Genomic DNA, 10015 nt, shown 5'->3' on the forward strand with positions numbered 1-10015 from the left:
AACCATGTGGGGATATATGACAACCAAGTTCATTACATGTTCATCCCAGGCATAGTGGGGAAACCAAAATAGGCCGTTACATGACCTTGACACCATAAAAGAGATACCACAAAAGAGATACATGACATAGAGACGAAATATCTAGAACAAGACTTATGAAAGTCACCAATAACTGATAGCAGCAGCATCTGACAATCACCATTCAGATCAGCAACCAAGATTTCCTTCTGTTCTCCCTCTGCCTCTGTTCCACCTGAAACCAACAACAACTGAGAACTAGAACCAAAAGCTTCTAAGATAATGCCAACAATGCATTGTTAGAAGATTATCTGCTCCCCCTGAACCTGTGCCGGATGGTCTCTATCAAACCCATATCAGAATATCTTCAACCAGAGCCTGTTCCTATTGATATCCATCAAACCTCCATATACGCGACTGTCTCTGCACAAACCGGCGTATGTACGCGGATCCTCCTCAGGCAACTCGCGTACACCCATTTTTCTCTGAAACAGACAAGTTTTAACAACAAGATGATTCATCAACTACTCCCAGCTTCTGTCTGAGGTATTCAAATGTCTCCCTGGGCAATGGTTTGGTGAAAATATCAGCAACTTGTTCCTTAGAAGGAACATACTCCAATTTGAACTTTTGTTCCAATACTTGTTCCCGGAGAAAGTGATACTTGATCGGTATGTGCTTGGTCTTTGAATGCATGACTGGGTTCTTTGAAATGCTGATTGCACTTGTATTATCACATAAGATGGAGATAGGTGGTGTACAAGTGATTTGAAAGTCCTGCAAGGTTTGCATCATCCAAAGAAGTTGAGTGCAACAAGATGCAGCAGCCACATATTCCGCTTCAGCTGTAGATAAAGCAATCGAACTCTGTTTCTTGTTGAACCAAGATACTAATCTGGAACCCATAAAGAATGCACCACCACTTGTGCTCTTCCTGTCATCCACGCTTCCAGCTCAATCTGCATCTGTATAAGCATGAAGAGTGAGATCTGTATCTCTAGGATACCATAAGCCATAGTTTTGAGTTCCTTGAAGATACTTGAAAATTCTCTTCACTGCCTGAAGATGAGTTTCCTTTGGATTTGCCTGAAATCTTCCAACTATTCCCACTGCATGCATGATGTCTGGTCGGGTACCTGTCAAATAAAGTAGACTTCCAAGATCTATAGGTTGGTTGATGCACTGCTGTTGATTCATCATTTGCACTGAGGCTGCATCCTGTAACCATGGGGGTACATACTGGTTTCGAATCTTCCATGCCATACTTCTTCAGAATTTGCTTGAGGTACTTGGTTTGAGACAAGAAGATACCGCCTTCATTTTGTTGGATTTGCAATCCAAGAAAGTATGTCAGTTCTCCAAGCAAGGACATTTCGAATTCTTTCTGCATCACCAAGGCAAAGCTTTGATTCATAGCTTCTTCATTGCTTCCAAAGATAATATAATCTACATACACAACAAGTATTAGCAATTTGTCATTTTCAATTTTTATATAGAGATTGCTATCTGCTGATCCTTTTGAAAATCCTTGTTGATGAAGATATTTGTCCAAACGGTAGTACCAAGCCCTTGGAGCCTGTTTAAGACCATAGAGAGCTTTTTTTAGTCTGCATACAAGATTTGGATCATTCCCAAGAATGAAACCATCTGGTTGCTCAATGTACACTTCTTCTTCTAAGTCTCCATTCAGAAAGGTTGATTTCACGTCCATTTGAAATACTTTGAACTTTTGAAAGCTTGAGAGAGCAAGGAACATTCAGATGGCCTCAAGTCTAGCAACGTGAGCAAAAGTTTCTTCAAAGTCTATTCCTTCTTGTTGAGCATACCCTTTACACACAAGTCTGGCCTTGTTTTTTATTACTTCTACATTTTCATTCAACTTATTTTTAAAGATCCATTTTGTCCCTATGCCATTCTTATCTTTTGGTCTAGGAACCAACTCCCAAGTGTTGTTATTTTCGATCTGCTCAAGTTCTTCATCCATTGCCTTGACCCAGCATTCATCTTTGCATGCCTCTTTTACATTTTGTGGCTCAGTGGAGGAGAGCAATGCCAAATAGCTTGAGGCTTCTGCAATTGTTCTTCTTGTTTGTACACCTGCCTCTTTTTGCCCCAAAATCTGAGATTCTGGATGATTCTTCTGAACGTACCTGGATGGAGTCTTCTCTTCTATCCTTATCTGTTCCTCTGGTGCCTCTTGGGGTTCTTCTTCATCATCAGTCTGATTTGGAAAGTAGTCTTCATCCTCTTCGATATTTTCATAATTTACTTGCCTAAGAATGTATCCTTTTTCATCACCCACTACATCAATGCTGTCAACAATTCTTCCAAGTCTTTTATTGTAACACTTATATGCCTTGCTGTGAGGAGAATAACCAAGGAGAATGCCTTCATCTGCTCTAGGTTCAAGTTTTCCAAGTTGTTCATCATTGTTCTTAATATAGCATTTGCTTCCAAAAATTTTGAAATGCTTTACCGAAGGAGTCTCACCATACCAGAGCTCATGAGGAGTTTGAGTGCTGTTCACTCGGACATTTGTTTTGTTAAGAATAACAACGGCAGCAAATGCAGCTTCACCCCAAAAGGTTGCGAGAGTTCTAGATTCATCAAGCATAGCACGAGCCATTTGTTGGACCGTTCTGTTCATCCTTTCCACCACTCCATTTTGCTGAGGAGTCCTAGCTGTAGAGAATTCCCTTCTTATTCCATGTTCTTCACAAAAATCGAAAAATTCATTTGAGGTAAACTCCCCACCTCTGTCGGACCTGAGGCACTTAATTTTGTGATCTAATTCGTTTTCAGCCAAGGCTTTGAAGGATTTGAATTTTTCGAATGCTTCGTCTTTGTGCTTCGTAAGTCCTAACCAAACCATCCTGGAGAAGTCGTCAATGAATAATATAAAGTATTCTTCTCCTCGAGGTGACATTGTCCTAAATGGACCACATACATCTGTATGGACTAGCTCAAGAGACCTGCTAGCTGATCCTTCCTTCTTAGGGAAGTTAGTTCTGGTTTGCTTACCAAACTGACATGATTTGCATATTGTGTTGTCTGGAATTTTGATATCTGGAAGACCACGAACTGCATGGTATTTGCATGCTTTCCTTATTTGTGGAAAGCTTAGATGCCCCAACCTTCGGTGCCATAACCAGTGTTCATCATCCTTGCTCAAATAGCATTGTTGTTGTCCTTTTTCAAATATGTATAAGTTATTTGGAGTTCTTCTACCTTTGATCACTGTTTTTCCCGTATCAAGATCACGAACACTACATCCATTTGATCGAAATATTACCTCGGTTCCTTGATCGCACATCTAACTGACACTCAGTAGGTTATGCTTCAAGCAATCAACATACAAAACATTTCTAGCTTTGACCTTTTCTTTCAACTGAGCAGTGCCTTTTCCTTTTATAGCTGCAGGGGTATCATTTCCAAAAGAGACTTTCTTTCCCTTTTCTAAAGCAGTATATGATTCAAGTTTTTCTTTATCACCTGTCATATGCTTCGAACATCCACTGTCGATGTACCATAGATTTTCCTGTCCTTCTGCATAAAAAGCTATCCCACATCTTTCTGGTTGTGGTTCTTTTATTCTCCATGTTCTGGTGCTTGAGGTTTGTTCCTTTGTCTGCCGAAACCTGCTCCTGCATTCAGAATCTTCATGACTGAAGTTATTACAAATAGAACATTCAATTTCATTTTCAAGCGCCGAAAAGTTGTTATAGGTCCTTTTCGTAATCCCAGTCATACTTCTTTGTTTTTGAACTTTTCTAGTCATGATTGTCTTATAGGCAACACATTGAGCTGCTTTGTGACCAAAGTTATGGCAAGAGAAACATTGGCCATTGAAGAAACTTCTGCGATTATCAAATCTACCAGCCAAATGATTGTAATTTCTATTGTCATCCATTCTTGAAGCAAATTGAGAAGTTTTTACCTGTGGCTGATTGTAGCTTTTGTTCACCCTTAAGATGGATTGCCCCTGGTTTACCTGGTAGTCTTTGTTTGATCTTGATGTAATTCGTCCCTGCTTTACCTGATGATCTCCATTGGGCTTTTGCTCATTCCTCCTTGCTGCATCAAGATAACTCTTTGAGGTGGATGCTTGAGATGTTTCTCCATTATAACCCAAACCTGTCTTGATTAGTGGAGAACGCTGTACATTGATAATCTCATCCAGAGTTTCAGATCCTTTAACAAATTTAAGATTAAGAGCCTTTGTTTTCTCAATTTCTTTTCTAAGGCCAACAATTTCACATTCTAACTTCTCAAGAAATTTTTCTTTTTCATCAAGTTGAAATTGCAGGGTATCAATGATCACATTCTTTTCTTCTAAACATGTCTTGAGTCTAGAAATCTCTTCATAAAAGCTATCCACGTCTATAGCATCCATGTAATCATCATCTTCAAAAGCCATTAAAAGTTTATAGTCATTACCTCGTTCATCTTCATCACTATTTGATAGTCCATCACTGTCTTCATGAGTGTAATAGCTTTTCTTATTTGCATTCTGTTTCTTGTTCCATCTAACAGGTTCCTTTCCCTTGTCAATCTTATCCTTATGAGGACATTTGGCAGCATAGTGACCTACTCTTCCACAAGCAAAGCATTTGAAAGGTAACTTACCTCTGAATCTTCCAGTACCCCGTTGAAGATTTCTGACAAAATTTGATTCTTCTTCTTCTTCTGACACGTGTCCTGACTCATAGTACTCTCCTTTGCCTGAAGCCTTGAAGGCAGCTTCTCTCCTGTCTGATGGACCTCCTTTCCTCATTTCATAAGCAGTTAGAATTCCGTGCAGCTGTGACATTTTAAGGTTTTGTAGATTCTCCTTTTCTTCTATTGCAGAAACTTTAGATTCAAACCTAGGGGATAAAGATCTTAGAATAATTTCAACCACAACAGCCTCTTTTATTTCTTCACCCAAAATTTTCATACAATTAACAATCTCATCTACACCAAGAAAATAGTTAGCCACACTTTCATGATTATACATCCTGAGATTTTCATACTGAATCCTGAGGGTTTGAAGTTTTGCTCGTTTTACCTGGATCATCTCCTTCATAGCTCAGAACAATCTTGTCCCATATCTCTTTTGCGGATTTAAACTGCATTACCTTGACATATTCTGATTGAGATAGGCATCCTAATAGAGTATTGACCGCCTTTGCATTTGTTTCATATTTCTTCTTCTCAGCCGGATCTGTAGGAGTTGCTGATGGAAAAGTATACCCTGTTTCTATGATATCCCAGAATTCTGTACCAGGAGATTGAAGATAGGCAGTAACTCTTACCTTCCAATATATGAAGTTTGTCCCATCAAAAATCGGTGGCCTGATTGATGCTTCCCTCTCGTAGTTGCTCATGATGAAAGATCTTCCTTCAAGCGATCAAGCTTCTTCTGAAGGACCTGCTCTGATACCAATTGTTGGAAATAATACTGAGAGGGGGGGGTGAATCAGTGTTATCAAGTCAAATATTCGTTTTTTTTTTCAAAATCAAATGATATACGCTACTTTAGTTAATTAAACCAGCGTATATACGCAACTATGCAGAAGGAAACCCACGTATACAATGCAAACTTTTAAATGACTTTATCTTTCTGATGATGATTATTAATCTGTGTTTGAGAATCAAATAACCAGTAACCAGAAACAGTAAACAGAGCAGAAAGATAATCGCACACAAGAACACAAGATATAAGGTGGAAACCCAATGTGCCACCTGCTGCAATTCGTCTCTATCTTCTCTTTAATTAGAAACTTCTTTTTACAATTGTACTGGTGCAGTCCTTTACCAGTACGCAGGCTGCAACCTGCAGAGAGCTACAACCCTCTCTCGTTTTCTAGCTTCTCCTGGAAGGGAGCTACAACCCCCTTAGCTCTTGCACTAGCCAAGATACTAGTACGTAGGTGCTGGCCTACAGAAGGCTACAACCTTCTCTTTCTTTCAGGGACCACGTTTCATGAATTTTCAGACTGGATCCACAATTAGCATCAATCAAACATCAAGAGTTTCTGCATCAACCAATCACCTTTTCACCAATCAAAACTGAATCAAAATAAACACTTCTCTGACGACTGTACCCAGATCACAGTAACAGTAACCACACACCAAAACTGAACCCAAAACACTGCAGCAATAAACAGAAGCAGCAAGATCACAACTCAAAATATATACGCTACTTTAATAGCCTGAAACCTGCGTGCATACGCTTCTGCGTATGGAACAACCTGCGTATACGCTGTTTGCCTTCACTGAACCAGCGTATATACGCGCCTTCGCTTCACTGAACCTGCGTACAGATCTATAAAGGATAATTCGCTCTTTCAGATATTCTAATTAACCCAGATTATCAGTTTTATAGATCAAGCAAGCGCCACATATAACAGATCAAAATCATACAAAGATACTATCATTCAAGCTTAAAGATTATGATCCATCAATAGAACTTATCCTTCTCTTTGCGCTAAGGTTCCTCCTTCATTCAGATCCAGATCTGCACCATAACCCAATTACCAGTATTCCAGATCTAGCACTTTATCAGATATTCAACAATAATTCCGATGATCCTTTTCCAAATGATCTCCTTCCTCTTTTATAGTCTTAGGCCTTCCACAATACCATGGTCCAAAACCATAATAAACCAATACCACGGACCCAATACTTGGGATCAACACGTCTGACGAGGTACCATGGTCCAAAACCATAGGTTCAAATACCAAGGACTAACTACCACGGACCAAAGGTAAGTTCTCCAACATATACGCGCTTTTCCTTGCATGAAAGTGCGTGTATACGCACACGCGCCTTTGAAATGTCTAACCCGCGTGTATACGCGTCTTCGTCTAGATGAACCTGCGTATATGTCTTTTCCTTCATTCTGAAAGCCTGAACTGAGATCTGTTACCAAAGAGAGTTGCCATCAAGGACAACACCTATGCCATAGCTCCAAACTTGTGCCATAATGCCAACAACCTTTGGATCTAAAAAATATACACAGAAAACTACAATCCGTTCTCTTCCTGTAACTTCTTACGAAATTTTAATTTGATGCTGAAAACAAAAGTTATGAGGATTTTCTTTAGGTCACCTGTTTGGAATGTAATTCGGGAGTTTGAAAAAAGGCCCACTTCCTCAGATCATATCTCCGCAAATATAGCGCAAAAAACTCTGGAATTCAGACCCGAAGTTCAAAACAATTTTGGCCCAAATGGGTTTTTTTTTTAGCGTCTTGAACATCACAGAAAAAAAATAAGTTATAACGCAAATGCCACGATGACCTATTTGGAGCAATGAAAACCTTGAATTCAAAGCTCTGATACTAAATATTATGTAACTAGTTCACAAAATGATAGAAAAGATAGATCAACGCCTTAAACTTCAGCCTCTTCAAGGGGGCAACCTCCTTTACATTACAGAAATGAACAATTCTTGGATGATACAAATGGCAAAAGCTCCTTTCTATATATAGGAGTCTAAGGGATCACAATATAACCAAGCCAACCTAACAATAACAATATAAAGGCACAAATATAACAATAGAAGGATTCTATGGGGCATAGCAATAACAATATGGGGACAATAGGGGCACAACAATATTAATAAGGGATACAACTACAACAGTAATGGGGAATCACTAGTATTATAGGGGCCTAACAACATGTCACTCTCATCATATTTGTAGGACCTCTAAGGCCAACATAAGCAAGTAGAGTGTAGGGAAAAGTTCCTCGTTGTAGGTTTTCCTAGTCATTTGCTTATCAAGGCATTGATAAGGTCACCAAAGTAAATGTGGTTGCACCGTGTTGCATTCTAATAAGTAGAAGCTTCTGAAAATAAACAAATAACAATGTGCAATGTTGCACCATGATAAGTGGAAGCATCCTAAAATATGATAAAAAATAATAATGTAATGATGCCTTATTAATTTACATGATATGTTTACATCTAATGCCATATGAGGACATATTTAATGTGAATGGATTGTATCATTTATTTATAGTTTTATTATTTCAAGCATATTATGTTATGAAACCAACTCACAAAAAGATAGAAAAGATAGATCAACGCCTTAGAATTCAGCCTCTTTGAGGGGGCAACCTTCTTTACATTATACAAATGAATGATTCCTTGATGATTCAAATGACAAAACCTCATTTTATATATAGGAGTCAAAGTAGTCACAATATAACCCAGCTGGCTTAACAATAATAATATAAAGACACAAAAATAATAATAGAGGGATTCTATGGGGCAAAGTAATAACAATATGGGGACAATAGAGGCACAACAATATTAATAAGGGATACAACTACAATAATAATGCGGTAATCACTAGTATTGTAGGGACCTAACATGCCCCTCTCCTTCAAAAGAGTGTTGTCCTCAACGTTTGAGTAGTTCTGGATGCTTCTATATAAAATTCTCATCTTCCCATGTGGAATCTTTAGCGGATAAGTTCTTCCACTTGATGATATACTCCGAAATTGATCGATTTTGTAGCTGTCGAGTTCTTGTTTCAGTGTCTGCTTCCGATTCGAATATAATTTTTCCTTCCTCGTCAAGTTCTGGCAATATTGTTTGAACTACGAGCTTGTCGCCGATAACCTTCTTTAAACATGAAACATGGAAAACTGGGTGCACTTGAGAAGCTGCAGGAAGCTCCAATTTGTATGCCATAGTACCAATATTTTGCAACACCTTGTACGGACCATAATACTTTGGTGATAATTTATTATCCTTCTTAGCTTGCTTGAGGGACATTTGTCTATATGGTTGTAGCCGTAGGAATGCCCAATCACCTACATCAAAACTTCTTTCGTTGCGATGTTGATCTGCCTGTTGTTTCATTATATTCTGTGCCAACACGAGGTTATCCTTTAAGAGTTGGAGGACTTGTTGTTGATGCTTGATATGATGTTCCATTGCTTGAACCTTAAAATTTTCTCTTAAATATGATGTGATGGATGGTGGTTGATATCCATAAAGTGCCATAAATGGGGTCATTTTTGTTGCTGTATGGAAGGAAGTGTTATACCACCATTCAGCCAGAGGCAACCATTTGATCCATTGTGTTTGTTTATCAAATACAAAGCAACGAAGATATCCTTCCAAACATTTGTTTACTATCTCAGTTTGCCCATCAGATTGAGGATGATAAGATGAGCTATGAGCTAACTGAGTACCGAGACAAGAAAATAATTCTGTCCAAAAATTTCCAGTGAAAATGAGGTCTCTGTCACTTACAATAATCTTTGGATTTCCATGTAGCTTTTGAATTGTTTCCATAAATTTAGTGGAAAATGTACTGGCTTTAAATGGATGTGATAATGCACAAAAGTGTGCATACTTGGTAAGTCTATCAATTATCAGCATGATGACACTCATTCCCTCAAACTTGGGTAAACCTGTGATAAAATCCATTGAAACCTCCTCCCAACGTTGGCTTGGAATGGATAAAGGTTGTAATAGACCTGGGGTCTTAATTGTTTCAACTTTATTTTGTTGGCAAACCAAACATTCTGCCACAAACTTTTGAATATCCGATTTAAGGCCATCCCAAAAAAATTCTTTCTTAACCTTGTGGTAAGTTTTTAAAAATCCTGAGTGCCCTCCTAAGGGAGAAGTGTGCAATTCCATAAGAATCTTTTGTTTGAGTTGGGAATTCTTACAGTGCTATAAGCTATCTTTGTACCATAACGAATCATTTTGCCAGCTAAATGTATCAGATGTACTGGAATCTTGTTGTAACTTTCGAATAAGTGCCCACACTTTTTCATCATTCTTACATTCCTCCCTTGCTTCGTTTATCCAATCTGGTTGGATAATAGAAATGGCGCACAACAATTCTTCCACACCCTCATCCTTTCTTGAGAGTGCATCTGCCACCACATTTTGCTTCCCTTTTTTGTAGATGATTTCAAAGTCATAACCCAACATCTTTGTGACCCACTTTTGTTGCTCTTCAGAGGATAATCTTTGTTCTAAAAACTAT

This window comes from Pinus tabuliformis, chromosome Q (genome assembly GCF_031772625.1).
Source record: "Pinus tabuliformis cultivar Carrire ecotype Pingquan chromosome Q, CPIR1, whole genome shotgun sequence".
Classification (NCBI taxonomy): Eukaryota; Viridiplantae; Streptophyta; class Pinopsida; order Pinales; family Pinaceae; genus Pinus; species Pinus tabuliformis.